Here is an 18,674-nt window from a genome sequence, read left to right on the forward strand (position 1 = left end):
TTTATTGGCCCATAATTTACATTTACAAAAATTTACCCCGTTTAGATGTCTAGTTGTATGAATTTGACTAACTCATACATCTATGCAACAGCCATCACAATCTCCATGTCTATGTAACACAACACCACAATATAGGTTTCATTCGGCTCAAGCAAGAGCCCTCGTGCCCATTTTAGCTAGTCTCTTGCTTTCCAGTCCAAGGCCTGGCAAGTGCTGATCTGGCATCAGTTTCTGCAGCTTCCTGCCCTTCCTAAAATGTCATAGACATGGAATCATACAGTATGTAGCTTCTTGGGTCAGTCTCCATTCACTCATCAGAATAAATTCAGCTTGCATCAAGTTGTGCTTCTCAAGAATTGATTCCTTTTTATTGCTAAACCATCTTTCATTCTATGGTTGAACCACAAGGAGGGTATTCATTCACCCTCTGATGGACATTTGGGTTGTTTTTAGTTTGGGACATTTATGAATAAAGCCACTATAAACATTCATGTACATATATTTTGTGGGGACACATGTTTCTATTTCCCTGGGATAAAATCCTGAGAATGGGAATGCTAGGTCACATGTAAGTGTATGTTTAAGTCTACAAAAGCTGCCAAAGTCTTTTTCAAAGAGGCTGTACCATTTTTACATCCTTCTCAGCACTTAATATTGTCAGGTTTTTAAAAGCCTTTCTAATAGGTCTAAGGTGATAGCTCATTCGATTTTAACTCGTGTTTTTCTAATGAGTAGTAATATTGGACCTTTTTATTGTTTATTGCCATCTATACCTTCTTCAGCAAAGTATTAGTTAAAACTTTTGTCCGTTTTTAATTCTTTATTATTATCATCATTATCGAGCTGTGAAAATTTTTTATATCTTCTGGATAGCAGTCCTTTATCAGACATGTGATTTGCACATATTTTCTTCCAGTCTGTAACTTTTTTTCTCATTTCCTTGGCAGCATCTTTCAAATGGGTAGATTTTATTGCTGAAGAAGTCCAATTCCTTGAGTTTTCTTTTTATGATTTGTGCTTTTTTTTTGCTCTGTTAAAAACTTTGCCTACCTCAAAGTCACAAATATTTTCTCCTGCCAATAGAAGTTTTATAGTTTTAGATTTTAGACTGTGGTCTCTGATTCATTTTTCATTAATTTTTGCATGTGGTATAATATGTACTTTGCAATTTTTTAACATATCGATGTCCAATTGTACTAACATAGTTTGTTGGGAAGACTATCTTTTCTTCATTGAACTACCCAAGTATATTTGTTGAATTGACATGTAGGTCTAGTTCTTGAATGTTCTGTTCCATTGATCTATGTGTCTATTCTTTCTCCAATGTCACACTGTCTTGATAACTTACATTAAGTCTTAAAATCAGTGGTTCTTCAAAATGTTTTTAACTATTCTAGTTACTTTGCTTTGCCATGTAAAATTTAAAATCAGCTCGTGGATTTCTAATCTTCTTCTCTCCACCCCCAAAAGCCTGTTGGGCTTTCAGTTGGGATTACATTGACTTATAGACAACACTGTTGAGTCTCCCAAGCCATGGACACAGTTCAGCTGCCCATTTATTTCTTCTATGATTTCTCTCATCAGTGTTTTCTATTTTTCAACATAGAAATCTTGGATATATATTTTTTAATTTCTATGTAAAGCAGAAACTGGACCCGTTCCTGACACCTTACACTAAAATTAACTCCAGATGGATTAAAGACTTAAACATAAGCCCTAACACCATAAAAACCCTAGAAGAAAATCTAGGCAAAACCATTCAGGACATAGAAGTAGGCAACGACTTCATGACCAAAACACCAAAAGCATTGGCAGCAAAAACCAAAATAGACAAATGGGACCTAATCAAACTCCACAGCTTCTGCACGGCAAAAGAAACAGTCATTAGAGTGAATTGGCAACCAACAGAATAGGAAAAAATTTTTGCAGTTTACCCATCTGACAAAGGGCTGATATCCTGAATTTACAAAGAACTAAAACAGATTTACAAGAAAAAAACAAACAAGCCCATTCAAAAGTGGGCAAAGGATATGAACAGACACTTTATAAAAGAAGACATACATGAGGCCAACAAACATATGAAAAAATGCTCATCATCACTGGTCATTAGAGAAATACAAATCAAAACTACATTGAGATACCATCTCACGCCAGTTAGAATGGCGATCATTAAAAAATCTGGAGACAACAGATGCTGGAGAGGATGTGGAGAAAAAGGAACACTTTTACACTGTTGTTGGGAGTGTAAATTAGTCCAATCATTGTGGAAGACAGTGTGGCGATTCCTCAAGGACCTAAAAATAGAAATCCCATTTGACCCAGCAATCCCATTACTGCATATATATCCAAAGGATTATAAATCATTCTATTATAAAGACATGCACACGAATGTTCATTGCAGCACTGTTTACAATAGCAAAGACCTGGAACCAACCCAAATGCCCATCGATGATAGACTGGACTGGGAAAATGTGGCACATATGCACCATGGAATTAATATTGCAGCCATCAAAAACGATGAGTACATGTCCTTTGTAGGGACATGGATGAACCTGGAGACCATCATTATCAGCAAACTGACACAAGAACAGAAATGAAATACCGCATGTTCTCACTCATAGGAGGGTGTTGAACAGTGAGAACACATGGACACAGGGAAGGGAGCACTACACACTGGGGTCTGTTGGGGAGAATAGGGGAGGGACAGCAGGGGGTGGGGAGTTGGGGAGAGATAGCATGGGGACAAATGCCATATATAGGTGAAGGCGATGAAGGCAGCAAATCGCACTGCCACGTGTGTACCTATGCAACTATCTTGCATGTTCTTCACATGTACCCCAAAACCTAAAATGCAATGAAAAAATTAAAAATTTATATGTGAATATTTCATGATTTGGGGTCCGATTTTACATGAGTCTAGATTTCCGTATCCCAGGGAGAAGCAGAACTCATAAGCTCCATAGGCTTTATCTTACTTTCTGGTCCATTTAAGCTGCATGTTGGCCCCTTGTCCCAACTCCTTCCCACCTGAGGAAAAGGTCTTTAAACCCCCTGGAAAAGCAAAGGCACCAAAAAAATCCTCACCAATCACTCACAGCACATGTACATCTGATGCTCTTCTTTTAACTTGTGTTACTTTTCCTGCTCCCTCTATCCCCATATTTGAACATAAGAACATTTCTGCATGACCCCGCTCCCAAGCACAGGACCCTTCTTTTCCCTTTGCTAAATCTGAGTTCAAAGATACCTGCCACCCCACATCTGGGCACAGAGTTCATGTCCTTCTGTCATTACATCTGAATTTCATCACTCACTGATGCGTTCATTCATTCATGTGCCAGGCATGGTGTTAACAGAACCATGGAGCCTTGGTGTTCCTAGACGTGATGGTGACCATTGCTGAGAAAGCTTCAGAACCAGAAGCATGACTGAACACAAGACATGCTCCTGATGTCTAACTTTAGCTGAGACCTCACAGCTGCCTGGTCATCCTCTTCAGAACTCCTGGAGGTGCCCTGGTAAGCCCTACAGTAGCTGTTTCAAATCATCACTCTCCTCAAACACACACTTTCACTCCCTTCTCCTTCCTCCCTAGGAGTAAATTGAGACTGTCAAGTATGAGCATTCTCACCCTCTTTCAGATCAGATCCTCCATTATCTTCCCACCTGCACCCAGCCAGCCTGAGCAGCCAGGAAAGCACTAGATGTTGGTCAGGACCATGGCCAGCGCCAGCCACTGTTCTAGGCTCGGGAGGCATGTGACCGGAACAGCTGACATAGGAACAGGCCTCTCAAAGCTGGAATAACTACAGTTCTATCGGGCTTATCATCAGCCCAACCTGGGACAGCCCCTGCAAAGCCTTGCCTGAGAAATGGGCTTAAGGCAGTGATTGGTGATGTTCACTCCACCCTCGGCTGGGGCCACCAAACTACAAACAACAGAGCCCACAAATTTCATTCACCAATAAGCAGCCACTTTAGACTTCTCTTTCCCAGTTAAGTCTTTGATTGTGTTCTCCTTTCACTTTATCTTACCTTCCTGCAACCAAACCCCTGCCTTCAGGTCCCAACCTTTATCCCACCTCTGATCCAGCTTAGACTTGACCCTTCTTCCCATCTCTCTCTTTGTATTTGTACCATCATCCTGTGACACTTTCAGCTCAGGCAACTCTTCCATTTTAACACCTCATATTTTCCAAATTGAAGATCTCAGCCTCTGTTCAGGCCCAATGAATCCCCTCTCCATGGCAAGCCATCTCCTGGGGAGTGTGTGTGCATGTGAGTGTGTGATTATGACACTGGACTAGGTCTCAGGCAGACAGCTGGCCAGTTTGGCAGCAGCTAATGGGCCCAACTGAAGTGATGCTGGATGTTACACCAAGGGAAGGGCTGGTTGAGAACTCAGGAGATGAGACAAACCCAGGTTCTCAACCCGGTGCAGACATCGCAGGCATTATAGGGCTGAGGTGGAAGCATAGGGAACCTCTCCTGCCTCTTGATTCAGTCAGAACTGCTCCAGATTCTGACTGGCGTTAGGAAGGATATCCAACCTGCCCATGAGGGAATAGTGTGGGTACTGAAGCCTGAGTAGGGGTTAAGCACACAGACTTTGGCTTCTTAAAAATCTCTGCTTAAACCCAGATCTGCTATTTATTAGTTATGTGGCTCTGGACAAGTTTCTTAACTCTCTGAGCCTACCTTCACTATCTGGGTATATAAAGCTATGGCATATTGTTAATAATAAAAAAAAAAGGTAGCCAGTATATTTTCCTTCCTCCTCAGTCTATTTCTTCCTGAAATCTTCCTTCTATCCTCCTGCCTCCCTCCATCCCAAGTGTCCATTTCCTTTTCACAGGTGACCATTCTCTCTGCTCTAGATGGTCCCCTGCAACTTGCTTTCTCACCTGGTCCTCTCTTCCAGGGTCTTTGATTTCTCCACTCTCTCTTGTTCACACATTTCTTCTTTTTCTGTTTTAAAAAATAAGTTTCAACCTTTTCACTATGTGGAGAATTTAAAATATACACAAAAATACAAGTATAATAAGCCCCATCTACGAATAAGCCATCCTCAACCAGTTAATCAACTCATGGCCAGTTTTCAATTGGTCCACTCCCTGTCTCATGTATAATTTTGAAGTAAATCCCACACATCATATTATTTCATCCATAATGATTTCAGCTAAGAGACTGTTTTAAAACTGAAAGTAAAACCTACAGAATTTCCCATTGTTTCAGCAATGTCATATATATTTTCCAGGCTTAAAAAAATTACATCCGAACAAGTCTGCACATTGCATTTGGTTGATACATCTTTTAGGTCTATTTTATTTTACTTGGTTTTATTTTTGTTATTTGTTCGTTTTTAGGGTTTTTTTTTTTTTTAGACAGAGTCTTGCTCTGTTGCCCAGGCTGGAGTGCAGTGACATGATCTCGGCTCACTGCAACCGCCACTTCCCGGGTTTAAGCGATTCTCCTGCCTCAGCCTCCTGAGTAGCTGAGATTACAGGTATGCCAACACTATGCCCTGCTATTTTTTTGTATTTTGCTAGAGACAGGGTTTCACCATGTCGCCCAGGCTGGTCTTCAACTTCTGAGCTCAGGAAATCCTCTTGCCTCAGCCTCCCAAAGTGCTGGGATTCCAGGCATGAGCCACCATGCCCAGCTTTTTCAGTCTATTTTACTTTGTGGTTTCCCTCTCCATCTTTATGTTCCCTTGCAATATATCTGTTGAAGAAAGCAGATTCCTGTAGAATTTCTTGTGATGTGAAGTTTGCTGATTCATCCCCACAGTATTGTTTAGCTTTCTCCTCTGTGCCCCACATTTTCTATAAATCGATTCTTAGCTATAGAGGCTTTTCAGATTTTTTCTTTGGCAAATACTTCATAAGTGGTGGTACAGTCTTCCACCAGGAGGCACCGCACCTGACGTGGAGGGGTGCTCCTTTTGTCATGCTAGCAACTGTTCTTGCTCAACACTGAGATCCACTAATTCATTTGAGGTTGCAAAGTTGATCATTCCTTTTTATGTGTTATTCGGCTTACTTCTGTAAGGAAAGTATACTTACTCTCACTCATCATTTGGCCTGTACAAGAAAGGCAAGAGGAATGCTTTATTCTTTCTTTAATTAACATGTTTTTAAAATCATGCACTAGTTCATTAGCACTCTTCAATTATGACTAGATTTTCGTTTTTGGTATAATTATAAATGAATGATTTAGACATGTTTGATATATGACAATCTATTATAGTTAGTATTGTTATTGACTTTCAGATTATTCTTTTTTTTCTTATGAGACAAGGTCTCACTCTTTTACTCAGGCAGGAGTGCAGTGGAGTGATTATAGCTCACTGCAGCCTCAACCTCCTGAGCTCAAGCATTCTTCTGCCTCAGCTTCCTGAGTAACTAGGATTACAGGGGGGTGCCACCATGCTCAGCTAACTTTTAAATCTTTTGGTAGGGTGGGATTTCACTATATTGCCCAAGCTGGTCTCAAACTCCTGATCTCAAGCAATCTTCCCGCCTTGGCCTCCCAAAGTGCTGGGATTTCAGACATGAGACATTGTGCCAGGCCACATTAATCTATCTGTGACCAGTAGTTAGTTCTTGAGTTCTTTGGGCTAATCCAAGTAGTCTTTGATGGCCTCTTTGCCATGTGGATGAGAAGATATCCCAGGCGTAGTTTATATATTTCTTGCTAGACCTGGGTCAGCCATTTTCAGGGAGCCCTGCTTCTTTTTTTGTAACACCTGGTATTTCCAGACCACAATCTGGGCACTTTGGGTGTTGATTGCTAGTTTGTTGGCCACTGTCTCTAGGATTCTTTAGTGGACAAAGAGATTAAATATGTTTTCTTTTTAATTAATTCTTTGAGAATCTATGCTGATACTTCCAATACAAAATCTGGACTACAGATAGAGCTCTCATTATGCTTCCATCTTGCATCTGTATCTCTTTTCTCTCACATTGAGAATCCTGGTTCATAAGGGTTCCAAAATGATAACATTAAGATATCATATATGAGAACTAAAAAGAAAATTCTAAGCCCCTCAACTGACTGAATGGACCATTTCTTGGCCAAGTGGACCCTGAGGAACCTTGAAAACTGAGTTCTCAGCCACGATGGATAGGGGTCTAGACGCACCTCGTTATACCCACTCTCTCACTAACACCATTAGCCTTTCTGCTCTGAGTGCTAAAGAGAAAGCAACCCTTTCGAAACACGTCACCACAGAGACCAACAAATACCTGATGCTGGTCCTCCATTTCTGCTAAGAGTCCACCGAGCAGGGACTGATTCTGGCCAGTCTATGGCGAGTGCTCAGTAAGGGCCCTCATGTCCTCTGCTTCAGCTTCTGAAGTCAGGGGGCAGGAAACCCCATGCTCAGATCATACTGAGGCTGCCACTCTTTGAACACGGGTCCCCATGAAAAGCATGAAGTTCAATTGCACATGTTCCTCCTTCTCCTTTCACAAATATTCATGACTCCTCCTATAGCTGACTGAATATGTGTATTCAGCCACCCTGCTCCACATACATTCCTGTTCCCTCTGCCTCTCCCTCAAAGTGTCTGTTTTTTGGCTTCTAGCCAGAGTCTATGTTCTGGCTTATGACAGGCCTATGCAGCCTGTCAGCATGGCCACCCTGAGGGCTGCAGACTTTTATGAGAAATAAAGCTCTCCTTTCCATATTTGTGAACCTTGTCACTCTTCAGTTGACACACAGTTACTCATTTGCTTCATCTTGCATTATGGTTTAAGAGTCTCAGAATAATAACACCAATGTTCTCATTAGTAATATGTATACTGAAAAGTATTAAAAATTTCTTGAACTTCTAGCTGGGCGCAGTGGCTCACATGATATTCCCAGTACACTTCGGGAGGTTGAGATAGGTGGATCGCTTGAGCTCAGGAGTTCAAGACCAGCCTGAGCCACATAGCAAAACCCCATCTCTGTCAAAAAAAAAAAAAATTAGTTGGGTGTAGTGTCACATAGGTCCCAGTTACTCAGGAGGCTGAGATGGGAGGATGGATTGAGCCTGGGAGGTAGAGGTTGCAGTAAGCCAAGATTACACCACTGTATTCCAGCCTGGGCAAGAAAGCAAGACCCTGTCTCAAAAACATTTCTTTTTATTTGACTTTTTATTTTCAGGGTTTATCCCACTAGGGATGTACAGTTACATTACTATATGAAGGTGCTCCTATCTGTATTATACTGCCAGCTTAATACACAGCTAGACTCATGCTTTTCTTTTTCTTTTTTTTTTTAATTAGGGATGGCTTTTGTGATGTGATATAATGAGAAATTCATATTTGGTCTCAGCCCCCAATTTCTGAGTCAGAATTCCTAATACCTTTGTAGATAGGTGTTGTGGGATAAGCTTCTTTGTTAATATTTGGTCTTTAACCCTGGTTCCTGACAGAGCACCTAAGATCTTTGTAATTTTCTGAATAAAAGGACACTCTCACATAGAGCTCCTAAATCCCTTGGAGTTTCCTGGGTGTTAGGAGTGTTTTTTCATTCTAATGAAGCCATCCTTGGTGAGCTCCTGAATAGCCTTAGAATGGGGGCTGGTTGCCATAAGACCCAACCGTGTGAGTAGAGGATTGAAACTGTCAGCTCCTTTCCCCACCCTAGACCTCCAGGGAGTGGAGAAGGGCTGAAGGTTGAGTTGATCACCAACGGCTAATGATAGAATCAGTCATGTCTATGTAATGAAGTCTCTATAAAAACCTCAAAAGACAGGATTCCAAGAGCTTCCAGATTGTGGAGAAGATGGAGGTGCCTCGAGAGTGGTGTGCCCAGACAGGGCATGGAAGTTCAGTGCCCTGTTCCACATGCCTTGCCCTATGCATCTCTCCCATCTGGCTGCTCATCTGTATCCTTTGTAATATACCTTGTCATAAACAGGTAACATTAAGTAAAGTGTTTCCTTGAGTTCTGTAAGCTGCTCTAACAAATCAACCAAATCCGAGAATAGGATTGTGGGAACCACTGATTTATAGCTGAATTATCAGAAGAGTAGGTCACAGTCCGGAATTTACAACTGGCATCTGAAGTGGTGGCAGTCCTCTGGGACAGTCCTTAATCTGTAGGATCTGATGCTATCTCCATGTAGGTAGTGTCAGAGTTGAATCAAGTTGTAGGACACCCTCCTGGTACCCACTGGAGAATTGTTTGTCGTTGGGAGGGGGAAACACATACCCATTTTGATGACCAGAGGTGGGATATTTTGTACTGAATGTTTGCTACAATTGTTTAGTAGGAAAAACTGTTTGTTTGTTTGTTTGTTTACCTATCTCAGATGACTTTGGTGTTTTGTTTTTGTTTTTTTTTTTGAGACAAGGTCTCGCTCTGTCACCCAGGCTGGAGTGTAGTGGCACCATCACAGCTCACTGCAGCCTTGACCTCCTGGGATCACGTGATCTGTCCACGTCTCAGCCCCCTGAGTAGCTGGAACCACAAGTATGTGCCACCACACCTGGCTAATCTTTGTATCTTTTGTAGAGACAGGGTTTTGCCATGTTGTTCAGGCTGTTCTCCAACTCCTGGGATCAGACAATCTGCCCAACTCAGCCTTGCAAAGTGCTGGGATTACAGGTGTGAGCCACCATGCCCAGCCCAAACAACTTTTCATTCATGGCCTTCAGCTGCTTCTGTGCACATGCTCCTTAGAAAGTCCTAAATGGCCTCCTCCCAGCTCCAGCATCTCTTAAGCTTTTCTTCTGCCTTTGACATAGGTGACCACTATGCTGGTTCTTCATGCTTGCTCCCACCCCGACCCGTGCTCTTCCTTGCTCATTCCTGCTCTGTCCCTGGGAGACTGACCCCTCTGGACCCTATGCCCAGGCTTACTGCTGGGTCTGGCCAAAGAGATATTGAAAGGAGCTTGGAACGTGGGAAGAGAAATAAGCTGTGGTGTTTGTTTCTCCCTACCTCATCCATGCTTTGATGTGGTTCAGACACTGGCTGATTTCCTCTATGGCCACAGCTCCTCCATGACTGCAGCTCTCACTTGGCTCCAGTAAGAGAATCCTCCCTCCCTGTTCTTTCAAGCCCAGGGTGTTAACAGCTTTCTGCATTTGGATGCGTCACCATCCCCTGCTGGTTCCCTTATCCTTACCCATTTTTTAAAGAACCTTGATTAAATTATCAGCAGTTAAGCCCTTTGTGCATGCATCTATTTAGAAACTTGGCTTATACCTAAGTTATCCTTTTCACTCTTATTGGATAAAGTGAGAGAGCCTGGAGCAGCTCTCCCCAGGGGCACATTCATTTATTCCACTAAGCACCTACTATGTGCCAGGCACCATGCTGGGGACTGTGGGGGGGAACTAGGAGAGGGACAGCGGGGGCTGGGGAGCTGGGGAGGGATAACATGGGGAGAAATGCCAGATATAGGTGATGGGGAGGAAGGCAGCAAACCTCATTGCCATCTGTGTACCTATGCAACAATCTTACATGTTCTTCACATGTACCCCCAAACCTAAAACACAATAATATATATACACGTGTATATATAAATTAATGTTTTGTGAAACACCAAGAATTGACTCTAAATCCTTCAACAGCTACAGTAAGCTTACTCCCCTTAGCTCTTGATCCGCTGCTTTTGTGTTACAAGGCTACTGCTGTGTAACAAACCCCACCTTTAGTCAATCTCGTGCCTTGGATCTCCAAGCCATCACCACAGCCTCAAATATCACAACTCCTAAAGCACAAGACATAAAATATCAGGGATCAGAGACATGGAGGATCCACTCTTTCACCTACCTCAGCCCCAACTTACCAAAATCTGATTTTGGCTAAGGAAACATGTCTTCTTCAATGGAGACATTAATGACCTATCAGTGGGCGGGAAAAGGATTAAAGAGCCAGGAAAAACTGGCTCAGGGAGAGATTTGGTTGGGAGACGTGAGCGAGACGGTAGCTGCTGGGTATTACCAGTAAGATAAATATGAACTTTAAAAGAATACACACTCGTGTGTTTCCTTGGGGAATAAAGTTGTAGATTACTCTGATAATGTGTGTGGGTATGTGTGTGTGCACGTGCATGCCTGAGTTTCCGAGAATGAAACTCCGTGAAAGACAAGACCACTACAAAGTCCAGCTTGTAAATGAGTTACACATATAACAGTGGCAAGAGGAGAGGAACAGGGCTTATTTTGAGAAATCCAGCAAGGATTTTCAGAGGAAAGAAGCTCAGGTAGGAGAAGCAGTAGCAGTTGGGAAAGAGAAGACAGGTCAAATTTCTATACCCAGGGGAAGCTTCCCAAAGGATTTAGAACTTACGTTAAGAACTTTCATTTCACAGTATTTTGACTATTGGAAGAGACAAGTAGTTGTTCACCCAACTATTTCCTTCTGAGCACACAGCTAGACTATGTCTTCCTACCTCTCTTGCAGTTAGATGTGGCCACATGAGGGGCTTCTGAAAGAAATGAAGTCAAAGTTTGCTACTTCCAGGGCTGTTGCATAAAGCCTCCTGTGCAATATTGAATGTTCTCTCTCTCTTTTCTCATTTGCTGCCCAGATATTGAGGGTGCAGTGGAGGCCTCTGAGATTCTAGAGGACAAGGAAGCCACTAGCTGGAAGAAACTTGGGTTCCTGAGTGATGTGTGGAGCAGAGCTTCATCACCAACCTCCATGTGATTGGAGTGACAAATAAACTTGTTAGATCTTTTTTTTTTTTTTTTTTTTTAAATATGGAACGCTTCACAAATTTGCGTGTCATCCTTGCGCAGGGGCCATGCTAATCTTCTCTGTATCGTTCCAATTTTAGTATATGTGCTGCCGAAGCGAGCACTTTTTTTTTTTTTTTTTTTTTGAGACAGAGTCTTGCTCTGTCACCAGGCTGGAGTGCAGTGGCACGATCTCAGCTCACTGCAACCTTCGCCTCCTGGGTTCAAGCGATTCTCCTGCCTCAGCCTCAGGCTCCCATCACCATGCCCAGCTAATTTTTTTTTTTTTTTTTTAGTGGAGTCAGGGTTTCATCATGTTGGCCAGGATGGTCTCAATCTCCTGACCTCATGATCCATTCACCTTGGCCTCCCAAAGTGCTGGGATTACAGGTGTGAGCCACCGCACCGGCCTATATATGTTTTTTCTATGATTATTATCATAGACTCTTAGAATTAGAAAATGTGAGCTCATCTGTCTCTCTGGCTATATATGTGTATATGCGTGTGTATAGACATATATATTAAATAAATCATTACAGGCATATTTGAAGCCCCCCACCAATCTCTGTATAATTGCATCTAGCGAGATTTGAATTCCTCTAATTACTAGTGAAGTTACACATTATTTACATGCTTTTGGTTTTTTAATTTTCTGCGTTTTATTTGTTTCTCTCTAAAAGCCAGTTGAAAACGATCTGTCCTCTTTAGTGAGTTGAGTGAGTTCTTCATAAATTTTGAGCACTAATCTTTAATCAGTTCTATGTATTGAAAATGCCTCTCCCTGTCGATGGCCCATACTTTCACTTTGATTATGGTATCTTTTTTCTTCCAAAATTTTCAATTTTAATATAGCCAAATATGTCACATTATTTTACCCTTTATGCTTTTTCACCTAGGCTGGATTGCAGTGGCATAATCTCAGCTCACTGCAACCTCCACCTCCTGGGTTCAAGTGATTCTCATGCATCAGCCTCACAAGTAGCTGAAATTACAGGTGCTCATCATCATGCCCAGCTAATTTTTGTATTTTTAGTAGAAATGGGGTTTCATCACGTTGGCCAGGCTGGTCTCAAACTCCTGGCCTCAAGCCCCCCAAAGTGTTGGGATTGCAAGCGTGAGCCACTGCTCCTGATCTTGCTTAAGAAATCATTCTGGCCCCTGAAGTCATAAGCAAGTCATATTTTTGTCTAAACATTTTATTGTTTGGCTATTCACATTTAGGTTGATAACCCCCTGGAATTTATTTTCATATAAGACATAAGCTAGGAATCTAATTTTATGTTTTTCCCCACATGGGTAGATTGTTGTATCCGCAATAATTAAATATTCTCTTATTTCCCCCTGAATCATAATCCCTGCTCTGTCAAATATCAACTTTCCATATATACATGGATCTGTTCCTTCCACCTTGATTCTGTTGCCTTGGCCAGTTTTCCATTCTAGGAATGCATGGGTCGTTACTACAACTTCATAGTAAATTTTGGTTTCTGGTAGGCTAAGGCCATCTCCTTTCCCCTTAGTCTCGTTCATCACATTTGTCTTGGCTATTTGTTTTGATTGTTGGTTGCTGCATAATGAACTATCTCAAAACAGTAGTTTGAAACAACCACCCAAAAATCAAATAGGCAGGTTGATGAATAACATCTTCTCATATTGTGTCATGTGCATCAAGAGCAAGATCAAATAGGCAGGTTGATGAATAACATCTTCTCCTATTGTGTCATGTGCATCGAGAGTATAGGGAGATGAAGTGAAGGGAGGGCCCACTGTGTGGCCTGAAGAACAACGCGCAGGGAGGCGGCTGCTTACACATTCAGGCATGCACAGTGGCCCTAAAGCCTTCTGGGGCTCCAAAGGCCAAGGGCCAGCTCTCCCTCTCCATCCTGTCCTGCTCCTCCTCACATTCCCCTCCTGTGGAGCCTGAGGTTCCCATGGCTGCCCTGGTACTGAGGTAAGGAAACGATGTACATTCTTGAGACCATAGCTTCAGAAAGGTGCCTCCAGGCCTTTGATGGTAGCAGGGTGGTAGCCCTTTCCCTGGGTCAGGGTTGGGAGGAGGAACCTACATCCTGCTATCTGGGGCCACTGGTTAATTGACAATCTTGTTTCTTGAACTCCCTAGCTGAATCAGCTGCACCCTTGTTCTCCCCTCCAGCTTCCCAGAGGCTTGCGCCAGGAAAGGTTATGCTTCCCCCATCCTCTCCATCCTCCCCTAGCACTTTCAGCATTCCTCTAGCTATAGCCATGTTTGCTGTGTAGTGTCATTGTTTTTCCATCCATCTCCCTAACACACAAACACACACACACGAAATCCTTAAGGGAACAAAAACCCAGAAGTATAGTGATTAAAACTTCAGAGTCTAGAATTCATCATTTACTAGCTGTGTGCATTCAGGAGATTATGTAACCTCTCTGTGCCACAATATCTCCACATGTAAAATACCTTACAGGGATATTTGAGCCATTAATCCATGAAAAGGAATCTGGCATATAATAAGCAATCCATAAATGTTGGCTTACTAGAATTAATCTCTGTATCCTCAACCCTGAGCACAGTGCCTGATGGTTCAGCAGCCTCCCCTAAATGCTTGTGTAAAGAATATAAGTCAGTCAAAACAGTTGGAGCTGACCCTGGGTGGTAGTTCACCCCTGCAATCCAAACACTTTGGGAGGCTGAGGCAGGAGGATCACATGAAGCCAAGAGTTCAAGGCCAGCCTGGTCAACATGGGGAAACCCCATCTCTACTAAAAACACAAAAATTAGCCAGGATTGGTCGCATGCACCTGTAGTCCCAGCTACTCAGGAGGCTGAGGCAGGAGAATCACTTGAACCTGGGAGGCGGAGATTTCAGTGAGCCAAGATAGTGCCATTGCACTCCAGCCTGGGTGACAGAATGACTGTTTAAAAAAAAAAAAAGAGTGTTGGAGCTTTAGATCTGGGTAAATCCTTTGGTTTTGATGGTTCATGAGTGTGGCTCCTGGTGCTGCAGCCAGACCAAAGCAGACAGGAAACCCAAGTCAGGGATCGTTTGGTGGAGATAGGCTCTTCCAGTGGGTATGTAGTCTAAAATACAGATGAAGCACAGAGGCCCTGTCAAGAGCCTATAACTATGAAGGACCAGAGGTCGAATGAGGCCACAGTTCAACGCAAGTGACCTTCCCAAAACAGGGCTAGGTCAGGTGGAAAGGCACTGTGCAGCAATCGCCTAGCCTTCAGCAGTCAGATCCAGCTTGCAGCAGGAAACTAGGGCAGGTAGGGCAGGACTGGAACCTCAGGAGCCTGGGTGACACTCAGAACACCCCGTTCCCCACCTCGTACGTTCCCCATCTCCCTCAGCCTGAGTTTCTGGCCCTACAGGTCTGCCTGGTTATGGCTCCCATAGAGCCATAGGCTGAGGACAGAACCACATCCTTGACACTGGGACCCTGAAAGGTGGATGATGGCAGCAGAAATGTCACAGTCGGAAGTAATAGGAGCTTCCCTACCTTCCTCCCAGAGGAAGACCTCATCCTCACAGCCTGGCCCTTCAGGCCTCAAACCTTCCACTCTCCTCTCCATCCGCCTCACTCCCCTTCTTCGCATGATGTAGCCTGACCTCAGTCTCATCTTGTGGACAAGGCTGATGTCACACTGTGACTGAGGACAAGCCAAATCCTGTTTGACAAAGGCATTCACAAGCCAGCTGCCTAAGCAGGAGATAGTGAGCTCCCTGCCCTTTGACAGATGGAGGCAGAGACTTCATGACTCCTTACTGAAGTCTGTAGGGAGGGTTTTGGCACCCTATTGAAAACTGGAATCAGGGCTGTTTAAGGTCACCATTGGGAAGTTATGAGTCAGCAACTCCAAGAAATCTTCCTCTGATGTTGCAGGACACCATTCTTCCACTCATTGGGCCTGAAGTTCCCAGAGTTCAAAGTCACTTCTTGGGGGCACACCATAAAAAATGGACCCCTGACTCCAGAAGTGCCCTTTGGAACATATGTGGGCCAAGCAGGAGGCAGCCCCCAGCCCACTCTGTTTGACTAAGATGCAGCTGACGTTATCCGACTTGACAGTGATTCTGTGGAAGGCAGAGGAGCCCAAATCAGTTTTGATGGAGCTGTGTGGATGGCCATAGGGAAGGAAGGTCCCTTGCCACAGCCTGCCTGGCAAAGAAAGGGCTAGGGCCAGGGAGACTCCTGAACAGTAGGCACTACCCACATCCCGGCATTCCTTCTGGCAGGGTCATAAGAATCTCATGGGTGGGAGGGGAGCAGGGGCTGGGGCTGATGTCGTCCTGGTGTTCCTGTTCAGCGGTAGACTTGATCATGTAAGAGACAGTGAGCGGGGCGCCCATCTGTTCACCCACACTTCAGAGCTGCCCACCTCTAGCCCCCAGCTCTGGATGGGAGGAGCCCACACCTGGACTAAGGACTCTGAGAAGCACCATGTGCCTGCAAGCAGATGGCAAGGTCCAAGTGAGTTCTCCTGGATTTCACTCACAATGCAGCGGTGCAGTGCACGTGGCTTTAGATGACATAACCCATTGCCACATGTATATTGGCTATATTCCTGCCTCCTCCCACTTCCTGGCCTCCACCTCCTCCCTCCCGTCCAGAGGGGAAGGAGGGTGAAAAAGAGATAAAAATACCAAAGAACTTGAATCTGTGGTCAGGTGACTTGCTGCTATCTATAAGCCTTGAAAGAATTGCAATGAATGTTATCACTACTGGCCAGGGCCCGGCACTGGGTCACGTCCTCCACGTTTGCACGACCCAGGCTCCCTCCTGGAAATACCTCTGCCAACTAATAATTTGCTGCCTTTGTCTTGTCCCCTCCCCTGCCTGTTCCCACTCACACTGCGTATGAACTAACAAATCAATGAAGCCAAAGATTGTAAGGCCAAATGCCCAGCCAATGGACAATGACACAGTTTTGCCTCCGTTTCCCTTTAGCGTTGTAAGCCTATGAAAGAGGAAAGAAGCTGCTTCTCGGGGAGCGCAGTGAATAAGGCATTAGCCTCCCACAGCTCCAGACTGAATAAAAAGCCACTTCCTTTCTCAGTTCCGTGTTCAAGAGGTTTGTTTCCTGCCGATCCTGCTACACTCTGGTCTCTTCTGTTTTTATTGTGTTTGAACATTTCGTTTACTTTCAACCTCTTATACCTCTCCACTCCCCACCCCTTTCGGCGCCCCTGGATAAACCTCTGCTTATTCAATAGGGCCCAGGTGGTGTTACCTCCTCTGTGGAGTCTTCCAGGGTGAGTGGATGTACTCCTGGCCTTGTCCAGTAACCTGACCCCTCCTTTCACTGGGCTTCCATCCACCATGCTTCTCTGATGCCACATACCACCTGCGTCACAGCCCGTCATTCACGTTCTGTCTCTGGCCCAGCTGTAGGCTCCTCCAGCTCATGATGGGATATCAAGGTTTTTGGGCCCCATTCCAGAGCCTAGCCTTGCTCTGTGCCCTCCAGGGAATGGGCAGTAAAGACAGAGCAGATGATTGGGGTCCTCCAGGTGCCCATTGGACCAAGTGGCTTGGCAGGCTCAGCAACAGGGAGGGGTCTGACCATTACAGAAAATGGCAGGAGAGCTTGACAACTCTAATTTCAGGAGGAGTGCCCAGGGGATCCAGGAATAGTGGTGACCCCTAACTTTTTGTTTTGAAAGTTAATGACTCTCAACTGACAGGGGCAGGTCCAAGGGGAGGATCCAGGGACCCTGAGCTCCAGGCTGCTATAACTCCCAGCCTCACCTGCTAAGTCTCATGTCAGCCTCATTGTCTAGCTGTCTCCTGTGTCACATTTCTCCACCCCACCCCATTACTCAGTGATCTTTCTTGACTACAGCCCTTTGAGAGGAGGCTGGGAGTTAGGGTCAGGGGTAGGTATGTCCGGAATGGACCATTAAGCCCTTTGTGCTCGAGCATGGGGAAGCTTTAATCTCATTCCGAATAAATGGAGGAGTCCTGTTAGTAGCAGCAAAATATGTTAAGGGAGATATATGTGATGTGGAAGGAAGAGCCAAAAGCCAGCAGGTCTGCGTTCTGGGGCTGGCTCTGCCCTTCAGCAGCAGTGACCTTGGGCCAGGGGCATTTATTCTCCATGCCCCCAGTTTTCAGCAAAGAGAGGGTGGAAGTAAAAGATTTCTAGGACCCTCTCCAATTCTAACACCTTGTGATTCAGAAAGTCTAAGACCCACAAATAGGAAGGGAGAGAACTTACCCTGAGATATCACCAGAGGAATGGTTTTGAGAACAGAGTTCTGTGAAAATGTGGAGATTCCACATCTGAGTCCTGTACCTCCAATCCATCATGGTAACAGTGAAGATGCCAGTGATCATCCTGGTTGGAGTGGCGAGAGTCCCAGGCTGCTGTCCTGGCCCTGTTCACTACTATGGCAAATGTATTGGCTGATGTTTTCCTGCACCAGCTTTTCACCTGAAAACGGTGGGAGGGCTAGTACTGGCATCTCACGGAGCTTGTGTTGCCTTCCAGGGTAGGCAGCAGCTCTGTCTTCTGTGCCCAGGAACCTGAGAATAAACCCTCAGGTCAGGAGCCCCCTAACTGCCATGGCAGGGCTAGGGAATGTTCTCAGGGAGTGAGACAGCCTTTACAAAAAATATAACCGAGACGGTGAAAGAGAGCTGACCTAGCTGACTCCATCTTGCTTCTAATCTCCAAGCTGTACTTGTCTATTCCTGGGCATAGGCCCACTGAACTTTGGGAGAACTTAATTTATGGTTTGGCTTTGAAACAAAGATAATAATAACAACCCTTTCCCAAAACAAACCTTCCTGCCTGGGGACTAGATCACCTTTGCAAGACTAACAAATTAGCCACAAGATTAGAAAGTATGGTTTAGGAGCCATACAGCTAGAGGCTGCGAGATTCTGAACCTCCCCAAATTGCTCTCAGGGATAACATCACCATTGTAAAAGCTAAGGTCAGTGCTTGAGTTATTTTGCAGAACCTGCACTCGATGGATCAGCTGGCCCCACCCAGATCAATAA

The 18,674-nt window shown here is 44.4% G+C and overlaps 1 protein-coding gene and 1 non-coding gene across 2 annotated transcripts in view; one reads left to right on the top strand and one right to left on the bottom strand.

Moving 5' to 3' along the window:
- The window catches only part of LOC100393267 (uncharacterized), a 97,000-nt gene that overhangs the window by 69,467 nt on the left and 8,859 nt on the right, over positions 1 to 18,674 (top strand). The gene's annotated exons all lie outside the window — the stretch shown is intronic.
- Positions 11,700 to 11,806, bottom strand: LOC118153230 (U6 spliceosomal RNA). The gene has a single exon (XR_004742487.1). It is a non-coding gene; the product is annotated as a U6 spliceosomal RNA (small nuclear RNA).

The sequence above is a fragment of the Callithrix jacchus genome, chromosome 4 (assembly GCF_049354715.1).
Source record: "Callithrix jacchus isolate 240 chromosome 4, calJac240_pri, whole genome shotgun sequence".
Classification (NCBI taxonomy): domain Eukaryota; kingdom Metazoa; phylum Chordata; class Mammalia; order Primates; family Cebidae; genus Callithrix; species Callithrix jacchus.